The sequence below is a fragment of the Scyliorhinus torazame genome, chromosome 17 (assembly GCF_047496885.1).
Source record: "Scyliorhinus torazame isolate Kashiwa2021f chromosome 17, sScyTor2.1, whole genome shotgun sequence".
In the NCBI taxonomy this organism is placed as follows: Eukaryota; Metazoa; Chordata; class Chondrichthyes; order Carcharhiniformes; family Scyliorhinidae; genus Scyliorhinus; species Scyliorhinus torazame.
The window spans coordinates 51,269,356-51,291,967 of record NC_092723.1 but is presented as its reverse complement, the minus strand read 5'-3'; the positions used below and the strand labels follow the sequence as shown (position 1 = coordinate 51,291,967).

The window sequence follows — 22,612 nt, the reverse complement described above, 5'->3', positions numbered from 1 at the left end:
AGAATGTTCACCCACTATTACTGCATGGCATGATTCCAAGGCTAATGTCTCCTATTTAAAGAACTTGAAAGCTTCCTGCATGTGCACATGAATATTCATGAGCGGATAGTTGTCCTTGGTCTCAGAAATTGACATTTATGATAAAGGAACTTTTAGGGATTGTCATTTTCCTTTTCAATACTGCAGAAGGCCAAGCTTCTAATATTTCAACTGAGGAAGTATCAGTATTTATACAGTACTGCATCAAAACCAACCACACTTGGGAATAAATTTGAGGAATTGCAACTCAATGCTTTCTGGCCGGGATTTTCCAGCCATTCCTGCTGGTGGGATCCTGCTGACAGTGACCCCACCTTGAGCCCCCCAGTGACGGAGGTCACAAACAATGGGAAACCCCGTTGACAATTGCGGGGGGCCAGAAGATCCCGCTGCTGGTCAATGGCAGGCCGCCTCTGCCACTGCAAAATATGACAGATACCAAGCAAACTCAAAATTGGTAACAGCCATTTCACAAATTCCTTTTTTTAAATGTTGTCTCTTGGAAGCCTCGAGAACATCCTTTCCACTAATATAATTTAATGAAGACATTTGAAACTTCAGATACAGGGATAATTTACCAGAGGCCTTGCCCTGAGGCTTCAGGGAAATATGGGGTTGGGGGGGCTGATTTTAAACACAAAGCAGATTTAAGATTGGGAAGAGACAGGACGTGTTCAAAACACAACTGTGTTTCAGGCCCACAGTATTCTAGTTCCCAGTCTCATCTGGATGTTGTTGGCAACTGTCTGCCGAAAGAGGCCGAAAATGAGTTCTGGTGGTCAGAGGTCATTTGCCAAAACCAAAGGAATGGTTGCCAGCAAACAGAGTAGTCATGGAAGGTGGTTTCAGAAGGGTTTTCTCAGGAGGGACAAATGTGGAATTTGGGGCAATGGGGCAACCATAACTTTCAATGTGGAACCTGAAGCAGTATTCCTGCCTTCACCTGGTGGGCCTTAGTTCAATTGCAATGGGGGTTTCATTGACGTTTGGGCCTCAGATTTGTATATGCATTATGAGCTTTCTAACTGCATCCAGCAGATGCCTAAGCCATCTAATCACAGTTTAAATGATTCCCAGCTGGATTCCAGATGGAATGGGAGGTTAAACTTGTATACTCCATTTTAACAGAGTCCCACCCGAATCTCACCGGGCAGGCTGGTTTGAAGTTCTACCCGTGATCTTTGTTAAATTATTCATATTTTAACATTAATTCCAGTCTCAAAATGTAGACTTTGCTTTCTGGTGCCAAGAGCAGGCAGGTCCATCTTGTTCCAGCACAGCCAACCAATATTAAAAATTCCTTTTTTGTGTGCTGTTGATCCAGAGAGACTCATAAATATTGTTCATTTTGGAATCATTTAGTGTCTCTCTAAGTCTCTGGCAAATTCCTACAATATTATTGCAGTTCCAATTTTATACCCCTAAAAGGCATCACAGATTCCAGAATTAGCAAAGGGTTCTACTGAGGCCTGAGAAAAATTTCCAAACCTTCAGAAGAAAAGGGAAAATTGCACCACATGAGTCAATCCCCCCTCAGGATTATCTCTGCCAATGCATTTGTGCAGGTGTTGCTGGCCCACACCAGGTATTGCGATGACCCCATCGCACAAGGTGGGATTTGGGCAGTTTTCCAGCCGTTTCCACCGGTGGTATCTTCCGATCTGGCCAATGTTGACCCACCCCTCGGGTTCCCCAGCAGCACGATGGGCAAACCATGCAAACTCATCATTGACCTCGGCGGGACCGGAAGATCCCACCAGCAACCAATTTTGAGCTCCCTCCGACATGGGAAAATGGGGGGGGGGTAGAATCTAGAAAATTCCAGCCAAAGACTTCTGGATTGGGTGTACATTGATCTTGATCTCTTTGGATATCCAACAACAGCCTGCAATTGCTCTCTATCTCTACTTGGAGTGGAAAAACAGAAGGAGAAGGAAATAAACATTAAAAATGTTGAAGGATAGATCAGAATAGAAAGGTTAAAAATGAAAAGTGAAGTCACACAAAAGGAATAAACAGCCAGATCTGACAGAGAAAGGAGAAACTAACTGAGCGACATGAAAGTAAAACATGCAAAAGTTAAAACTAGAAAGGCAGAATGGAGTTCCAGAAAGACTAAAGCTAAAATAGGATTCTGTGTCGATCGATTACAATAAAATAGTGGCGCCTGGCATATATGCAAAGGAGTTGGCAGAGAAAACAGTCTGATACATAATTTCCATGGCCTAAGTGCTTACGATTTTCCAACTTAAATAATTTCAAAAATGTTACATTATTTATTAGTGCATCCGAAGATTATAGCAGTGCTCCAAATTGTAGGAATGCAGGTTTCAATACCTAACTGATCATTCACTTTTCCCTTTCCTCCCCATGTCACACGCATTTCCCAGATCAAGTATCTGTTAAAACTCATTCTGGGCTCTGTTCATGTTCCAGCCCAAGTTAGCAGCACAAATAAAACATGACTACATGTTTTTCCTTTTCTGAAAACATATCCACATTTCCACCGATCAACATGCATGCAGCAAGACCTGGACAACATTCAAGCTTGGCTTTATAACTGGCAAGTGACATAAAGTGCTAGGCAATGGCCATCACCAATGAGAGAGATTCTCACTCTCTACTCTTGACATTCATCGGCTTCACCATCATTGAATGCCCCACCATCAACGTTCTGGGGGTTGTGCTTTTCTAGAAGCTTATAGGCGAGCCATATCGATACTGTATTACAATGAGGTTAGAAAGGTGAGCTGGCTCCTCTCTTTATCCCACTCCTCAGTTGGTTATAACAGAGTTCGAATTTTAAAAGGTGATATTGCCAACTCAATATAAACATACTAAAGTGTGTGTAGCTCATTGTAAAAAAAAACCCTGCCAATTCCCTTAAGGTAACAAGTAAAGAGTTAGGTTTATTGCTAAAACTCACTCGGGTAAAGATGCAGCAATTAACAAAGGGTTTACAATGTACAAATATTATGCACAAATATGTTGAACGACACAATATTGCAAAAACATTCCCCACCCCAACTAGCATGCAAAAAGAATTAAAATCCTGCAGGGTATCAGATCTTAAAACTTGGCCAAGTACAAAGTAAACTCAGAAAACAAAATATTCATGGATTGTCCAGATGTTTGTTTACACAGTAGTTTCTGGTACTTGGGTTTCTAACTGGAGCAGTCATTCTGCACTTTGGCTGGTTGATTCTCTTTTCCCTTGGATATGGTGGTGTTGATTCGGAATCCTTCTTATAAGGACTCTTGGTTTGCAGCAATGAGATCTTCTGGTGGGCTTTCAAATCATACACAGTTCAGCTTTGATGAGAGACGTTTCAAGGAAAATGAGAGGAGAGGAGGCCGTTGGCCCTGTGACTCTAAAGCAGTTCGTTCAAATCCAGTTTTACACCCAAATTTGCACACAAGAACTGGGTTGCGTGACCTTTCTCTGGTTTCAATCTGGGCTTATTTTAGCCATTGTTTCAGAGCTCCATAGACTCTGTACGTAGAATATTACGGCCCCATTGCAGCAGGGGCGTGGCCAAAAAATGCGATAAGCTGTTCAAAAGTCCATTGACTTTGGCGGGGCCAGAGAATCTCACTGGAACGATAAGCTGGAAAATTCCACCCTGTGTCTCCATAAAACAGCTTGTGTCCTTAATGCAACATACTGGTTGCTGAAGGTCAGTGTCCTTTGCTTAGCAAATGTATACTTTTCAAAAGTTCAATTTGTACATATATATGTTACCAATGACGTTATAAATGAATATTCTGTGTGATACATCTTCATAACAACTGTGGCTACAAGAGCAGGTCAGGGGCAGGGAATCCTACTGTGAATAACTCACATAGTGACTCCCAAAGTCAGCCCGTCACCTATAAGGCATGTTAGGAGTGTAATGGAATACCATGCCAATTGCCTGGATGAGTGCAGCTCCAACAACACTCAGGTAGTTTGACCCAATCCAGGACATAGCAGCTTGTTATATTAGGCCATCCATCACCTGCAGAATGTAACTTCTACATGATGCATTGTATTGAATTCACAGCACCTTCGAAAAATGTGGCCTCTAGCACCTCAAAGAACAGGGGTGGTAGGTTTATGGGAACACAGCCATCACCTCCAAGTCATGAACTATCCTGACTTGAACTATGGGCAGAATTTTCCGCTCCCCCTGCAGAAGGTCGCCTGCCTTTGTTTAGTGGTGAGATCTTCTGACTCCGCAATGTTTATGTGGTTTTGCGTGCCCTGCACCCTCTGCCTCTAGGGAAAGCATTGTGGGGGTCACCTTCAACAGGACCAGATGTTTGTGCCAGCAGGAAGGGTCACAAAATGTTTGCAGGTATCACCATTCCTTTACTGTGGCTGGATCAAAATCCTGGAACTCAATCCCTACCAGCACTGTAGTTGTACCTGCGCCACATGGACTGAAGCAGTTGTTCAAGAAGCAGCCCATCGCCATCTTGTCAAAGGCAATTTGGATTGACAATAATTGCTTGCCCAGCCAGTGGTGATTATATCCCATAAAGAAATAAACTGCACAGCCAAGGGAAGGAGAAAACATATCAAGAAACATGGCCGGCACAGTGGTGCAGTGGTTAGCACTGCTGTCTCACGGCGCTGATGACACAGGTTCGATCCCGGCCCCAGGTCACTGTCTGTGTGGAGTTTGCACATTCTCCCCGTGTTTGCGTGAGTCTCACCCCCACAACCCAAAGGTGTGCAGGGTCGGTGGACTGGCCGCGCTAAATTGGCCCTTAACTGAAAAAAGAAAAGAATTGGGTACTTTAAATTTATATTAAAAAGAAACACAAAGACAAAAAATGGGCACCTTTTGTGCTGACGATCTTTGGACTGAAATATAAAATAAAACTGAAACATCTTACTTTGTCAGAAAGACTTTTCATGGTTGCCTGAGTTCATGAAACAAAGTGACCAATAAACAGTTCAGGTTAAATAAAGTATCTTGCATAGTTATTTTATGACTGATTATTAAAACAATAACTGCTATTATACCAGTATATGGAAGAAAACTCTGGAGCACAACCATTTTTTTTCTCAACAAAGCTCTGTAGCACAAACATGTTTTTTTCTTTCAATTCATTCACGGGAAATGGACGTCACTGGCAACGTCAGCATTTATTACCCATCCATAATTGTCCTTAGAAGGTGTTGGTGAGCAGCCTTCTTGAACCGCTGCAGTCCATCTGGTACAGATACACCCACAGTACTGCTGGGAAGGGAATTCCAGCATTTTGATCCAATGACTGTGAAAGAACAGCAGCATATTTCCAAGTTACAATGGTGTGTGGCTTGGAAGGGAACTTGCAGGGCCGGTGTCCCCATGTGGTGCTGCCCTTGTCCTTCAAGGTGGTAAATGTTGTGGATTTGGAACGTGTTGTTGGAGAAGTCTTACTGAGTTTCTGCAGTGCATCTTGCATAAGGTACTGTAACCACATAAAATGGCTGTGTTCCGATTAATCTGGCCAAAACCCAGTTTGAAATGGCTAACCCGAAAGACTGCTGGGAAAAGCAGCTAACAAGACACAAGCAGGCAGCTGCAGACAGTATTGCATATTCGGCTCTGGGGAAGTTAGCCCAGATCGATACTCAGGGCTATCAACAGCCCATCAACCCAGGTATTTGCAGTTACATTCAGGACTGTTTGCAGCCCATCTATCCAGACATCTGCAGTTAAATCAGCTATCCCCGGGAACAATTGCAACATATTAGCAATTGAATACCGGGCCAGACCTGTCGGCGCCTGCAGTGGCCGAAACAAAGACAGGTGAACGACCACCCCCCGATCGAGGAATCGCCTCACCATTGGACACATCGACCCCAGGGATTGGGAACAAATCCAATCACTTGGGACTCAGGGTCAAGGGCCGCCCTGGGGGGCGGGAAGCCCCTGGGCCCTATAAAAGTGAGGGGCCAAGTTCAGATCTCTCTCTCTCCTCTTCGCCTGCTCAAGACCTTCGCAAGACCAGCAACCGGCAACTGTAAGTTTGAATCCAGCGATCGCTATCCGGTAGAGACACCTAGCCACCGACCTGTAGCAGCCTTTTGAATCCCACGGGCCAGATCTGATTGGACAAGCCATTCGTTTCCCTGACCTGGTGGGCTCTTCCTAAGTTAGGTATTGGCCAGTAGTGATAGGTTTATTATATAGAAAGTAGTATTAGGGTATTAATATTGCTTGTTGTATATAATAAATGACCGTTGTTTTAATCCTTACTAAGCGGTGTGCTGTATTATTAATCATAACCTGAACTTGAACCATGTGGCGGTATCATAAAGATACCTGGCGACTCGTGAGCAAAGGTGACGTAATCAGAGCCAATAGACTAAGGCTAAAAAGAGCAACATAATTGGCGACATCCTGAATGGACCCGACTTAGAAGTGGAAAACCACTCCGGGAGAACCCCAACATTTTGAATTAGAATCCAATCGGAAGCAACAAAAAAAACCCACAAGTGTTCAAGCGGTTCTGGTTAATAATTCACAATTCGGAAGTGTGTATATGCATGCGTAACTAACAGGGTTTTATGGCAAAACTGATAGATTTTTTTGTTGCGTCAAAACTATCGGCAGTTGGTATTTCGGAAATTAGCGCAAGCCGTACCCGCATCTACCACACCACCTTAGCCCTCTGTTCCAAATTCCAACGTAACGAGCAGATAAGAGAGAGCCATGCAGGCAATGCAAGCGATGCAGCGCCTCATGAACCCCGAAGATTTTGCTGTCGCACCAGTCAGCAGCGTAGGAGCGGGACAGTGTCCCGTTTGGGAAGTGGAAATCCACAAATTTCTGCAGGGCAAAGGAAGGATTTCTGCAATAACGACGACTCAGGTCCTGGAAGTATCGGGCATACTTGGTGGGAGAACCTGAGTGAGATCCACAAAAAGAGTTTAGCAAAAGCGCGCAAGCCGATGGCAATTGTGTCCTGTCTGGCACAATTGCGAGGCACAGAGGAGGTCGTCAGGACGCTCCGCAAGGAAATAGAAGGCATACATCGGATGAGTAAAATCGATGTATGCGAAATTGAGAAAGAGAACCTGGAGTTAAAAGGGAAATTAGCAGCAAAGGACGAAGAGGTGGCTGACGCCAAACGGGGTCACCAATCTTGTCTGGCGCACTTGAGTAGTTTCCAGTCACAATATGAAAAGGCTTATCAGGACCTGCAGCGTGCAGTCCTGGTAAAGAAAGAAACAGAAAACCAGGTAGAGACGCTCCAGAAACAACGCAGTGATCTCAAGGCAGCCTTGAGAGCGCTCCACGCCACAACCACAGAACAAAGGCAGAGTACTTTGGACCATGCAAAGTGCCGAAAGCAGATTGCAGACTTGAAAGCACTGCTTTCTGTCCAAAAGGGATTTCAAGAAACCTTTGGGGAAGTTTAGACCAGGAAGACGGCCCTGATTGGGAAGAATTGCAAGAGACAGCACAGAGATATGTTCAGGGAGCATGTGCGCAGGGACAACCCCAAAGGAGGAAAGCACCCCCACCCCCCCACACAACAGATAATACAGGCTCCCATGAACCCTGTAACAACCCACCGCACCGCCACAGCAGACGAGGCGGAAGTCTTATATTCCATCCCCCTCACAGTGACCCAATTACGGGACGCGTGTGCCAAAATCACACCGTTCCTCCCCACTTCAGACCCACACCATTTCTTTGCCACCGTCAAACACCAGGCGACCATGTGTGGCCTGTATGAGAAAGAGCAGGTAAAGCTCACGGTCCTCAGCTTAGACCCATCGGTCGCAGCAGCCCTTCCTGACCCACAGAATGTAGGAGGAGGCACCCTTGCAGAAATGCATACCGCCATCCTGGATGCGATCGGGTACAACCGGGGCGACCCCGTAGACGGTCTGAATAAATGCAGACAGAAAAAGTCTGAACACCCCACAGCGTTCGCAGGACGCTTGTGGGTTCATTTTGAAGCCGTTTTCGGCAACGTAGAGCGTGCCCATTTGTCCCCAGACAGTATGGCCAAGTGGACCCGCACCCTTATCTCCCATGCCACGGAAGCAGGACAGAATGCCTGTAGCAATTATGACCCCTCGGAGGAGGCTCATAATGAAAAGTGGGTGGTCAAAAGATTGTCCCGCGTTTGGGAACAAGCGGCTCACAGCAAATCAGCAACTAGAACCCCCGAGGAAAACCAAGCCGCCGCAGACGTGCAGGCAGTAAGAACCACTCTCCACAACCCCGCCTTGGTAAACGAGGGAAAGAACAGCCCCCCAGCCAAACCGCAAGAGTGCTACAATTGCGGAGACTTGGGACATTTTGCTAGAGAATGCAATGGCCCCAAAAACCCACAGAGAGCCCATCAGACCGGCACTCCCAATAAGAAAAAGGCAGAGCCCATACATAGCGTTAGCGCCCAGTCCAATCAGACAGACGTGACCGGAACGGACTGACGGTGTACAGGCTCCCCCAGCTGGGTCTGCGATACCCTTTGGGATAGGTCAGGACGACCCGTAGTCGCAGCAAAGGTTAGGGGACAGCCGATCGAGCTTCTCTGGAACACAGGACGGTCCCGCACAACCTTAAATTCCTCCACCCTTGGTAAGGACACGTGGCCCACTACATCCACTATCACCCTCAGCGGCTTCACAGGCCACTCACAACAGGGGCATATCACGACCCCTGTACCCATCCAGATCAGAAATATGAATACAAAGCACCCCGTAGTGTTAGTCGACCTGCCCCCAACAGCAGAGCACATTTTAGGGATCAATTTTATGAACTCACACCACCTCTCCTTCGATCCAGTGAACCAGTATGTCTGGAAGATGGCGAAATCCGCTAGAGCCCCCGCAACGCTCAATATAGGGGACTACATGAACAAAATCAGCGCCGTAGGCGAGTTTTGGTTTAACCCCAGCACACTCAGCACGGACAGACAGGTTAGGGCAGTCCTGCAGAAAAACAGGGCAGCATTTGCAACCCATAAACACGACTGTGGACGGATGACCGGCTCCGTACAGATAACCGGACCCGACCCAAGACCCCAGAAACAGTACGGATTTCCCCTAGAAGCAGAGGGAGAAATCCTAAAGGTCATAGAGAGCTTGTTAGAACAGGGCGTCCTAAGACCGGTAGCCTCGACTAACAATGCCCCGATTTGGCCAGTAAGGAAACCCGACGGATCATGGCGTTTAACCATTGATTATCGGGAACTCAATAAAGTCACCTCCGCAGCAGCCCCCACCGTTGCAACAAGTCCCGAGACCATGCTCAAACAGGGACTCCATGCCCGATATTTCACGGTTTGGGACGTCAGTAATGGGTTCTGGTCCATTCCATTGGCAAAGGCGTGCCAGTACAAATTTGCCTTCACTTTCCGAGCTCAGCAGTACACGTGGACATGCCTGCCACAAGGCTTCCACAACTCCCCCTCCATTTTCCACCGACAGCTGGCAAATGGACTAGCAAAATTTTCTCGCCCCGAATGTCTGGTACAGTATGTAGATGATCTACTACTGCAGACAGACACAAAGGAAGAGCACATTGTGCTTCTGTCCGAACTCCTGGAGTTACTACACTCCATTGGCTGTAAAGTAAACCCCAAAAAGGCCCAAATATTGGAAGAAAAGGTGATATATTTGGGTACTATCATCACACACGGCAAACGCGAGATCGAGCACAAAAGAATTGACTCGATTGCTAAATTGCCCCTTCCCCAACACGTGTCAGCCCTCCGATCGTTTTTAGGATTGGTTGGCGACTGCCGAAACCACATTGATGGTTTCGCCAGCAAGGCAGCGCCCCTCTCAGACCTCCTAAAGAAAGGAACCCCCTGGGAATGGCTTCCGCAGCATACGGAGGCTGTGGAATCACTAAAACAGGCACTCATAGCCGTCCCCGCACTACAAGTTCCCGACCCGCTTTCCCCTTTCGCAATAGAGGTAGCGACCACAGACCGCACCCTTTCAGCCGTGCTCCTGCAGGAACGACACGACCAGCTAAGACCCGTGGCTTATGCCTCCTGGATTTTAGATGCTGTGGAGCAGGGATTCTCAGCCTGTGAGAGGCACCTGCTCGCAGTTTTCTGGGCAGTCCAGTACTTTTCCTACATTACCGGACTGAACCCCATCACCATCTTGACCGAACACACCCCCACACATCTTTTACTGGACGGACGACTTAAAGACGGTACCGTCAGCCAAATCCGCGCTGCTAGGTGGACTCTTCTCTTACAAGGACGGAACATCACAGTAAAACGGACAAAGACTGACACATACTTAGCGGACAATCTACAATACCCCGGAACCCCCCATGAGTGTGAAATCATCTCGCCCCACCATAATACAGGCCCCTTTATAGCCAGAACACCCCCCAGAAAACTAGCCACTCCATCTCAGAAACCCCCTCACCCGGACACGTGTGACCCCATCAGGATTTATGTGGATGGATCTTCCACAATCCTGGATGGGCAACGCATAACAGGTTGTGGGATTTATGTGGAGGACGCGCAGGGACGCGCCCTCGAAGAAATCGCATTAAAATTGCCCGGGCACTTAGGCGCGCAGGCAGCAGAGCTTGCGGCCATCGCCTACATTGTAGACCACCCAGATTCCTTCCCCAGCCCAGCAGACATATATTCAGACAGTCTGTATGTCTGCAACAGCCTCACCGAATTTCTGCCCCTCTGGGAAACAAGAGGATTTGTTTCCGCGGATGGAAAGCCCCTCCCCTCAGCCCCATTACTCCGCCATATTCTGGAAAAGGCCAAGAACAGGACTTTTGGCATTATAAAAGTCCGCAGCCACCATCGTTCTTCCCCCCCTGGAAATGTAAAAGCCGACGCGCTGGCTAAGGCAGGATCCAGGCATGGGTACTTTTGGACGCCCCCCGGGAGCGCCCCAGTGAGTGCGCCAGTGAGTGCAGTTCAGATCGCGCAGACTAGGATCGAGGATCTAGTAGCGGCCCAGAAGCAGGATAGTGCTCTCACTGAGATCGTGAAAGGGACGTTTCCAGCCTCATACGAGAGGTTCCGGAATACCATAACCACACATGATGGTGTGGTGCTAAAAGACAGCCTTTCTGTGGTTCCTGTACAAGATAGGAATCAGATGATGTCTATTCCATGACGGCCAGGGACACCAGGGAATAGAACCCACCGCAGCCCACCTCAAGCAGCTTTGTTGGTGGCCAAATCTTCAAGAGGATGTATCCCATTACATCGAAAATTGCTTCATCTGCGCGCAAAACAACCCAGATAGGTATGCCAAAAAGGCACATCTCAGCCACACCCGACCCGTTAACGGCCCCTGGACTAACCTCCAGATCGATTTTATAGGTCCATTGCCCCCTTGCTATAAATATGTTCTGGTGGTCATTGACACTTTTATAAAGTGGGTGGAAGCATTTCCAGCCCGCACCAACACCGCGAAAACCACCGCCAAAATCCTAACCCACCATATCTTCACAAGATGGGGACTCCCCCGCAGTATTGAATCGGACCAAGGTTCTCACTTTACGGAACGGGTCATGCAGAACGTCCTCACGATATTTGGCATAACCCAAAAATGTCACATTGCGTACCACCCTCAGTCGAATGTTATAGTGGAGCGTATGAATCGGACCCTAAAAACCACCCTTAGAAAAATGGTCCAGCAAAACAACACCACTTGGGATTCGGTCCTCCCCTTTGCACTGATGTTTTTGCGTAACACTGTTTCCACCTCCACAGGTTTCACCCCGCACACCCTCATGACCGGACGCCCCATGAAAGGGACAGAATACTTGCTAGGTTTAGACCTAACCAGCCCCGAAGTCACAGCCCTCACCCACGAGAAGGCCGTGGAACAACTACTTGCAAATATAAAAACGGCTCAGCTAGCAGCCGCTGTTAAACTTGGCACTAAAAGAAAACAGAGCAAGGCCTGTTTTGCTAAGGCAGTACATGCCACGGAGTACAACATAGGACAGCAAGTAATGTTGTCCGTGTACAACCCTAGCACGTTTCTCTCACCAAAATACTCGGGTCCCTATCCAATTACGGACAAAATAAGCCCGTCGGTATATAAAATTAAATACCAAAATGGTAAGACTGCATGGTTTCACATAAACCAGCTCAAGGTTTATGGAGCACAGTCAAACCACTCCCACCACGTCATGCTTGACGCAGCCGACCAAACCCCGCCCACATCCAACGTGACCACTCCCACCCCTTCCACGTCCAGCCCAGACACGGACTCTCCACCGACTCCACCCACGAACATTACGTTCCGCCCCGGAACGGCCACAGACTGCAGCAGCACAGACAGCGACTGTGACTCTGATGACAGCCACAGCACGCCTCCCTACCATCTTGGTCCCACACCCAGCAACTCCGACCTCAACTCCAGTGACCCCTTCCTCATCACCTACTTAAATAAACCCCACCACCGACCACCGAACTACACGGACGACCCCGACATTGTTCCCACCCAACTCGACACCACTCATTGGCACCGCGACAACTCCTGCAGACTCGTCCGCAACGACGAGGACGATCCCAACTCACACCACGCAGCTCTTTCCGCCCTGATCCACTCCAGAGTTTGGCACCCGGGAGAAGGTGACGACCTCGGGCCTGACTCCGCCAACCCTTTTGCGACCCTGTTCGCAACCGAGAACTGAGGTGTCCACATGATGATTTAAAGGAGACACGTGGTGAAAAGTGTTGTCCTTCCTGATGGAACCTGCAGAATGTTTTACGTTGTCTGTCTGTTTGTTAAATGTTGTTCATCCTACAGGAGAATTTTCTCACCGTCCCACACCCATTCACCTGAACTTTTTAACTTTTCCCACTGACACCCACCGCGGCCACACGCCCATTCTGCCGATACCTCTGAGGACTTGCCTCAGACACCCACCACCGCCACACGCCCATTCGGCCGATACCTCTGAGGACTTGCCTCAGACACCCGATCGTAGCTACTCTTCTGATTTGATGGTCGAATCAGAACAGTAACCCCACCATGATGACTACATTTTTGTCCGTTCTTTGGTCGCTCAGGCAGTGGAGAAACGGCGTGAGACCCGCCCTGCCTGGGGACCCCCCAGTTGGTCAAAAACGCTCGGGTAGGGAAGATACGGTATTGGTAGCCGTCCTACCCGGGGACTCCACCCAAATCGTACCCGTCGCGGCCCACACGCACCTCATTCGACCTTTTCTTTCAATAACAGTTTACTTTATTTAGGCAACCTTTGGGTTGCTGCCACATGCTATTTACATCCTGGAACATTTGGATGATAAACCTAGCACTGGTCCACCATTGGGAAGTGTGCCGTGTCCAAACATTTGTGTTGAAAAAAAAAAATGGGGGGAGAGTCACATACTGTGACCAATTATAAGGGTTTAATTGGCCTCAAGAAGGACAGACACACTAACACACCAGATATTAAACCGAAGTATTTACACACACTACGCTTGTCTTACAGAACTCCAGAAGCTCCAAGTCCGGAGAAAACCAGCGAACACAGGAAAAGGAAAGAAAGAAGACAGCCATGAGGACTCCTTTCATCGTGCTCAACATGTTTGTGCTGGACTTTTGGTTGCGCGAGAACGCGGACCCCATCACTCCAAACCCCTTTACTGTTAACACTTCACGGCCCAGTCACCAACCACGCTGCATTATCCTGGTGTACCACGTTCATAACTTGGTACTCCTTATCATACATCATTGAGGCACTGTTGGCATTGGCAATACTCAGTTGTGCAGTACAGACCGTGCGCCTCCGCAAGTGGAAAAGGAGAGCGTACCGCGCTCGAACCCCGGTCTATCGGATCCGATCCCCGATATTCGGCTATGACCAGACCCCAGACCCCCACGACATATGAATAATAAAACATGCACTGGCAGTTTTTCCTGTAAATAAAAAGAAAATGTATGGAAATGTATGATCCTGAGCTTGACTGCCAAGCCAGGAAAGAATATATTAAATGTTGTGATTGTTATTGTATGTTTAGAGAGATAAGATTGTATAATGCTTGAAAAATTGTTTAGGTAAAATTAGAGGTTCCCAGTTTATTTTTTTTATAGATACATGCCCCTGCCTGACATAGCGCCCTCAAGAATTGTTTAGGTAAATTTTTGTGCATAGCTAGGGTCAGAGTAGTGGCCATGTAGGAGGTGCCCCCCCCCCCCCCCCCCCCCCCGGTCAGGGAACGAAGAGGACAACATTTATGTGATCCTGCACGCTTTGCGTTAGGATCACAAGGCGGGAAGTAGCCACGTAAAATGGCTGTGTTCCGATTAATCTGGCCAAAACCCAGTTTGACATGGCTAACCCGAAAGACTGCTGGGAAAAGCAGCTAACAAGACACAAGCAGGCAGCTGCAGACAGTATTGCATATTCGGCTCTGGGGAAGTTAGCCCAGATCGATACTCAGGGCTATCAACAGCCCATCAACCCAGGTATTTGCAGTTACATTCAGGACTGTTTGCAGCCCATCTATCCAGACATCTGCAGTTAAATCGGCTATCCCTGGGAACAATTGCAACATATTAGCAATTGAATACCGGGCCAGACCTGTCGGCGCCTGCAGTGGCCGAAACAAAGACAGGTGAACGACTACCCCCCGATCGAGGAATCGCCTCACCATTGGACACATCGACCCCAGGGATTGGGGACAAATCCAATCACTTGGGACTCAGGGCCAAGGGCCGCCCCAGGAGGCGGGAAGCCCCTGGGCCCTATAAAAGTGAGGGGCCAAGTTCAGATCTCTCTCTCTCCTCTTCGCCTGCTCTAGACCTTCGCAAGACCAGCAACCGGCAACTGTAAGTTTGAATCCAGTGATCGCTATCCGGTAGAGACACCTAGCCACTGGCCTGTAGCAGCCTTTTGAATCCCGCGGGCCAGATCTGATTGGACAAGCCATTCGTTTCCCTGACCTGGTGGGCTCTTCCTAAGTTAAATATTGGCCAGTAGTGATAGGTTTATTATATAGAAAGTAGTATTAGGGTATTAATATTGCTTGTTGTATATAATAAATGACTGTTGTTTCAATCCTTACTAAGCGGTGTGCTGTATTATTAATCATAACCCGAACTTGAACCACGTGGCGGTATCATAAAGATACCTGGCGACTCGTGAGCAAAGGTGACGTAATCAGAGCCAATAGACTAAGGCTAAAAAGAGCAACAGTACACACAGTTGCCACTGTGTATCAGTGATGGAGGGAGTCCCGGGAGTGCAGGAGGCGTCCGGCGAAGGATTCTGCTTCAGTGGAAGGATGCGAGGCCCCCAAGCGTGGAATCCTGGCTTAATGACATGGCAGGTTTATTAAATTGGAGAAGGTGAAATTTGCCTTAAGGGGATCTGTGCAAGTGTTCTTCAAGCGGTGGCAGCCATTCCTAGACTACCTGGTAGTCTAGGAACGTTAGGCGATGTTCAGCAGCAGCAGCAACCGGGGGGGGGGACGTGGGGGGGAAGTTTGTGTCTGGTAGGGGATGCACTATTGTTTACTGTTTGACGTCTATTTGTTTATTTATGCACTGTTGTTCTTGTTTGTTTTTTTATTTGTGTAAAGGGGGGGTTCTATTGTGATAATCTGTGAACATTTTTTAATAAAAAACATTTTTTTTAAAAAAGTGATGGAGGGAGTGAAAGTTAAAGTGATGGATGAGGTGCCGATCAACAGGCTGCTTTGTCCTGGATGCTTTGTATATTATTTAGGTAAATGGAGAGTGTTCCATCACATAGGAACATAGGAATAGGAGTAGGCTATTCAGCCGCTCGAACCAATTCTACCATTCAACTCAATCATGCCTGATCATCTACCTGAATGCCACATTTGTGCGCCAACCTCATAACCCTTGATGTTGTTAGTATATAGAAATCTATTAATCTCGGTCTTCAGTACACTCAACGACTGAGCTTTCACGGCCCGTTGAGGTAGAAAATTCCAAAGATTCACTACTCTCTTAGCGAAGAAATTCCACCTCACTTCAGACCCAAATGGCTTACCCATATTCTGAGACTGTTGTCTATATGGACTTCAGTAAGGCCTTTGACAAGGTCCCTCATGGCAGACTGGTACAAAAGGCGAAGTCACACGGGATCAGAGGTGAGCTGGCAAGATGGATACAGAACTGGCTAGGTCATAGAAGGCAGAGGGTAGCAATGGAAGGGTGCTTTTCTGATTGGAGGGCTGTAACTAGTGGTGTTCCGCAGGGATCAGTGCTGGGACCTTTGCTGGTCATAGTATATATAAATAATTTGGAAGAAAATGTAACTAGTCTGATTAGTAAGTTTGCGGACGACACAAAGATTGGTGGAATTGCGGACTACAATGAGGACTGTCAGAGGATACAGTAGGATTTCGATCATTTGGAGACTTGGGCGGAGAGATGGCAGATGGAGTTTAATCCAAACAAATGTGAGGTAATGCATTTTGGAAGTTCCAATACAGGGAGGGAATATACAGTGAATGGTAGAACCCTCAAGAGTATTGACAGCCAGAGAGATCTAGGATTACAGGTCCACAGGTCACTGAAAGGGGCAACACCGGTGGAGAAGGTAGTCAAGAAGGCATACGGCATGCTTGCCTTCATTGGCCGGGGAATTGAGTGTAAAAATTGGCAAGTCATGTTGCAGCTGTGTGGAACCTTAGTTAGGCCACACTTGGAGTATAGTGTTCAATTCTGGTCGCCACACTACCAGAAGGATGTGGAGGCTTTAGAGAGGGTGCAGAAGAGATTTATCAGGATGTTGCCTGGTATTGAAGGCATTAGCTATGAGGAGAGATTGAATAAACTCAGTTTGGTCTCACTGGAATGACGGAGGTTGAGGGGTGACCTAATAGAGGTCTACAACATTATGAGGGGCATAGACAGAGTGGATAGTCAGAGACTTTTTTCCAGGGTAGAGGGGTCAATTGCTAGGGGGCATAGGTTTAAGGTGCGAGCAGCAAGCTTTAGTGGAGATGAACGAGGCAAGTCTTTTACACAGAGGGTAGTGGGTGCCTGGAACTCGCTGCCGGAGGAGGTTGTGGAAGCAGGAACGATAGTGATGTTTAAGGGGCATCTTGATAAATACATGAATAGGATGGGAATAGAGGGCTATGGACCCAGAAGTGTAGAAGATTTTCGTTTAGACGGGCAACATGGTCGGCACAGGCTTGGAGGGCCGAAGAGCCTGTTCCTGTGCTGTACTTTTACTTGTTCTTTGTCCGTTAGTTCTTTGTTCTTTGTCCCTTGGTTGTAGAACCCCCAACCAGGAGAAGCACTCTTCCTGCATCTACTCTGTCCCGCCCTTGAAGAACTTTGCTAGTTTCAATGAGATCACTTCTCATTCTTCTGAACCCTGGAGAATACAGGCCCCATCTCCTCAATTTCTCCTCTTAGGACAGTCCTGCCATCCCAGGAATTAATCTGTAGAACCTCTGCTGCACTCCCTCCATGGCAAGTATATCCTTCCTTAGATAAGGGGACCAAAACCATACACAATACTCCTAACCAAGGTTCTATGTAATTGAAGCAAGTCATCTTTTACTCCTGTACTCAAATCCTCTTGCTATAAAGGCTAACATATCGTTTGCCTTCCTAATTGCTTGCTGGACCTGCAAGTTAGCTTTCAGTGACTTTTGAACAGACACCCAGGTCCCTTTGAGCATCAACACTTCCCAATCTCTCACCATTAAGAAATGCTCTGCATCGCCGCTCCTCCTATCAAAGTTGATAACCTCACATTTTTCCACATTATAATCCATCAGCCATGTTCTGTAAAAGTCCCCTTGAAGTCTCCTTGCATGCTCCTCACAACCTACATTTCCACCTAGTTTTACGTCATCTGCAAACTTCATTTGGTCCCACATCCAAATCATTGATACAGATTGTAAATAGCTGGAGCCTATTGGAGGCAGCACAATAGCACAGAGCGCAGCATGGTAGCACAGTGGTTACCACTGTTGCTTCACAGCGCCAGAGTCCCAGGTTCGATTTCCGGCTTGGGCCACTGTCTGTGTGGAGTCTGCACGTTCTCCCCTTGTCTGCATGGGTTTCCTCCGGGTACTCTGGTTTCCTTCCACAAGTCCCGAAAAATGTGCTGTTCGGTAATTTGGACATTCTGAATTCTCCCTCTGTGTACTCGAAGAGGTGCCGGAATGTGGCGACTAGGGGCTTTTCACAATAACTTCATTGCAGTGTTAATGCAAGCCTACTTGTGACAATAAAGATTATTAAAAAGCAGTGATTCTTGTGGTGACCCACTATTCACAGCCTGCCATTCTGAAATGGCTCATTTATTCCAACTCTCTGTTTTCTGTCCATTAATCAATCTTCAACTCATGCCAATATTATCCCCTATATGCCATGTTCTCTAATTTTATTTACCAACCTCCTGTGTGGGATCTTATCAAAAGCCTTCTGAAAATCCAAACAAATCACAGCCACTCGGGGGGCGGGATTCTCCACTCCCGCGCCGAAGTGGCCGCGCCGTCGTGAACGCCATCGAGGTCCACGACGGCGCGAAACGGACCCGATCCCGACCGATTCAGGCCCTGACAATGGGCTAGGATTGGGGCCGCGTCATCTACACGCGCCAGGCCTTGTCGCCCGCGTAAAGGCGGCGCCGCATAGATGACGCAGCCGGCGCCACATAACTGGCATCATCCGCGCATGCACGGGTTGGCCGGCGCCAACCCGCGCATGCGTGGTTGCCATCCTCTCTAAGTCCGCCTCGCAAGAAGATGGCAGACGGATCTTGCGGGGCCGCGGAAGGAAGGAGGTCCTCCTTCAGAGAGGATGGCCTGACGATCGGTGGGCACCGATCACGGGCCACCCCACATTTGAGGTACCCCCCAGTGCAGGATCCCCCCTCGCCCCCCCGCAGGCCGCCCCCCAGCGTTCGCGCACTGTTCCCGACGGCAGCGACCAGGTGTGGACGGCGCCGGGGGGGAACCCGCCGTTTTGGCCTGGCCGCTCGGCCCATCCGGGCCTGAGAATAGCGGGGGTGCCGGAGAATCGTCATTTTGGGTGTCTCTGGCGATTCTCCGGCATGCGGCCCGCAGAACTCGACCGGGCCGTTCCCGCCGCTTGGGAGAATCGCGCGCGTCGGACCGGCGTCCCGGGAAATTTTGGCGGCCCAGGCGATTCTCCCAACCGGCGCAGGAGTGGAGAATCTCGCCCAGGGTTTTCCATTACTTACTGCAAGTAACATCCTTAAAAAAAAACCAACAGTTTTGTCAAACATAATTTCCCTTTTGTAAATCCATGGTGACTCCGCCCAATCCAATCATTATTTTCTAACTGTCCAGTTATAACATGCTTCAAAATAAATTCTAGTATTTTTCCTACTACTGACATCAGGCAAACAGGTCTATAGGTCTGTTTTCTTACTCCCTGCTTTCTTAAGCAGTGCGGTTACATTGGCATTCTTCCGATCTGCAGGCACCATTCCAGAATCACTCCTGACTTATGTTGTGTAGATGACAGACAGACTTTGGAGAGTCAGGAGGGGAGTTACTTGCCTCAGATTTCCCAGCCTCTGACCAGTTCTTGTAGCAACAATATTTATGTGTCGGGTTCAGTTCAGGTTCTGGTCAATTTTAACCCCCCCACCACCACCACCACACCCGCCCCCAGGATGTTGATATTGAGCGATCCTGTGATGCTAATGCCACTGAATGTCAAGTGGAGGTGGTTAAATACTCTCTTGTTGGAGACAGTCATTACCTGGCACTTGTGTGGTGCAAACGCTATAATACTTTTTCTCTCCTTCCTCTTCTCTTCCCAAAAACTGACAAACAGTCCCAGTGATTCATTAATGAAAGTGACCTTCTAGTAACTTGCTGTGTCACTATTGTTGATGCGAGAACCAGGGCTGGGAGCAATAAACTACTGGATTCAATACTATCAAATCCAATCTTATCCTCCACATCAACTGCACAGGTATACAAGAGGAAAGATTATTTTAATCAGGGATGTTGGAGCCATCTCCAGCGATCTTAATGGCACCACAGCTGAAATCAACTATTCTGTGTAAGCCAGGCTTTGAACCTACAACCGTCTCAGCCTGTATAGTTCAGTCCTCACTGAACCATATAACGTGCTGTTTCTGATGCCCAGTTCAGAAAACAGGAAGGATTTCCACCCACTTTAGCTATTGTTCTATTGCATACTGACATCATTCACTGAGAATGTAGCATATTCAGAGCACAAACCTTACTGTGCTTACCAAATAGCTTCTATACTCACGCTTCTCAATGCAATTAAACAATATTTAAAATGTTAAAAATTGGAACCACAGCACTATAAAAATAGTGTATTTTGCTGAATGATTTTACCAGGAAACGAACACAATTTTGGTTTGTATTTCAACCCTGGATGAATGATAAAGCTTTACTCGCATCTTTATGTCCTCAATTACAACACCGGACAAGGACAGAATAAAGTTATTGTCTATTAAGGGAAGTAAATAAGTCCCAAGTAAATAAAACTTTTACAGTCCCTGAGTCGGCATTTCATAAAACTGTTAAATATACAAATGTAAAAATCATATTTGCAGACACCTACTACAATAGAAACTAGGGCCATTATTTTATGGCCCCTCATGACTGGCGGGATATTACAGTCCCACCAGAGCAAACAGCAATTAAATGGCTCTCCACAACTGCTGAGCACACCATGGTGGGGTCCTAAAATCCTGGCCTAAATGAAGAAGGCACTGAATAGAGGGCGTACATCGGACATGCTGTGCTAACTCCACGTTATTGCAATTACGCAGCTCTTCCTTCTTTCTTCTGCCTATTTGATGTTCTGTAACTGCAAGGCTAAAAAAATTAATCTTTTTATTAAGAGCTTCCATCTCACGGAGAAGGCCTTAGGTCAACCCACAACCAATAACCTGCTCTGAAAACTCTGCTCCTATTTTGACAACTCCACCATAGCAGCTGACACAATCCATAACATTCTAAAGCAATCAACAACATTGTACATAAAAGGAGCCACGTTATTCTAAAATTTAAAAAGTCAATCTGCCCCACATTCCAATGTTAATTGATTCTTGACAAAATTCCATTATCTTCATCCAAGCTGATCAGCTCTCCCTTCGAAAATACCCTATCCAGGGCATTCAATTTAGCTGAAATCCATTCTATTAGATTTGGAGATATATTGTTTGCTGAGAAACAGACTAACAAACGGGGGTGAAAATATTACCTCCACCCTCACAGAACTCAAGACACCACTCAGCATGGATAGTGCAAAAAGTAATAGGCTCGCAACAAATCGATTAACCGGGTTCCAGTTATATCACTGCTATAAAAGAAATTGCGGGACACAAATGTGCATTTTTACTATCCGGAACTGGATCCCAGCTTCTACCCTTGCCCTGAAGAACGGAATTAGATTCATATCTATGTTTTCTTTTGATGTGAATATATTGCAATGTTTGCTTGAGAGGAACGCTGTACAAAGTAAAACGTCTTTTTTATGAAAAAAAAACCTCCTCTGGTAAATGTTAACGATACAACGTCCTTCAAAGATAATCTCCCAGAAGGTGATGATTAATGTAATTTTAGTTATTAAGGGAGTGAGAAACACCAATGGTAAAGAATGGGTGGACACCACTGGAAGAGAAGAGTTTAGGAACGATATTGTATTAATTTCTTATTTAAATGTCAGCTTTATTGGTGATGCCGTTTATTTATTCAGGGGCACGGGAGGGGGGAGGAAGGCAGATTTAAAGTTTTGTATGGAAATACATCTGCGGCGAGATCAATCGACCCTGGGAACTGACCCCTCCGTCTCAACAGGGCGCTGTTGATACAAATGCGAGCGCCTATTGTGTGGCCGCAAACAAATCAGGGCACTGGTCTTAAAGCGTGGCAATCCCCCGTTCTCTTCGCTCTCAAGTAATTACCTTTCATCGGAAATAAATGTTGCCGACCGATCCCTCCTCCAGCCGTGCGGGGTAACAAGGCACACTTCACTGCGGTACAGGGACAATTACAGCACGGTCATCCTTCTCTTAAATTAAACTCTTCCCTCCCCCTCCAACACACACACACATTACTCCAAGACAAGGCGGCAGCCGCTTATTACGCGCTGCGAAGCATTTACCTTCCCGCAAGCAGATTCGGTGCCACCCCCTTTGCTGAGAAGCTCGCACCGCCCCCGCTATCTCCCTCGCCCAGAGGCAGCTCCTTTTGTGGAAAGACAATTAAAGCAATGGTCCCAGATTGCTGGGGAAAGCAAATGCACAATATTGCAGAGACAAACCCCCCAGCCGAAGTGGAGATTTGCCCGTCAACGCGTTAAAAGTTTAATGTTTTGGTCAAAAACGTGACTCATTTCAAAGGCGGGCGTTCTCATTGCACCAGTTGTGTGGCCTGAGATTGGCAACTGGAGAGGTCAGTTGGCAACTTGAGTTATGTTGTAGGTCAGGCATTTTCAAAGTGGGGGTCGCGACCCGCAGGAGGATCGTGGGCGGGTGTCGGTACGGTCGTGGAGCCATCCATCACGGCGCTCCCGATTGCGCAAATTCACGCGCAACGGTCGCAGCAGACGACTTTTAACAATGCCGGCTGCAGTGGCCTTCAAAATGACCGCCGCGACCATCTAAAAAAAATG

At 47.5% G+C, this 22,612-nt stretch overlaps 1 protein-coding gene across 5 annotated transcripts in view; it reads right to left on the bottom strand.

Moving 5' to 3' along the window:
- LOC140393873 (neuron navigator 1-like) overlaps nt 1–22,091 on the bottom strand; it is a 970,643-nt gene extending 948,552 nt beyond the window's left edge. For 4 of the 5 annotated variants that reach the window (XM_072480425.1, XM_072480424.1, XM_072480429.1 and 1 more), the window contains exon 1: nt 21,903–22,090. The gene's annotated coding sequence lies outside the window, so the exon portion shown is untranslated. Of the gene's footprint in view, nt 1–21,902 lie in introns of all 5 variants that reach the window. The other variant, XM_072480430.1, reaches the window with a different exon arrangement.
- Nucleotides 22,092–22,612: the final 521 nt, after the last annotated feature.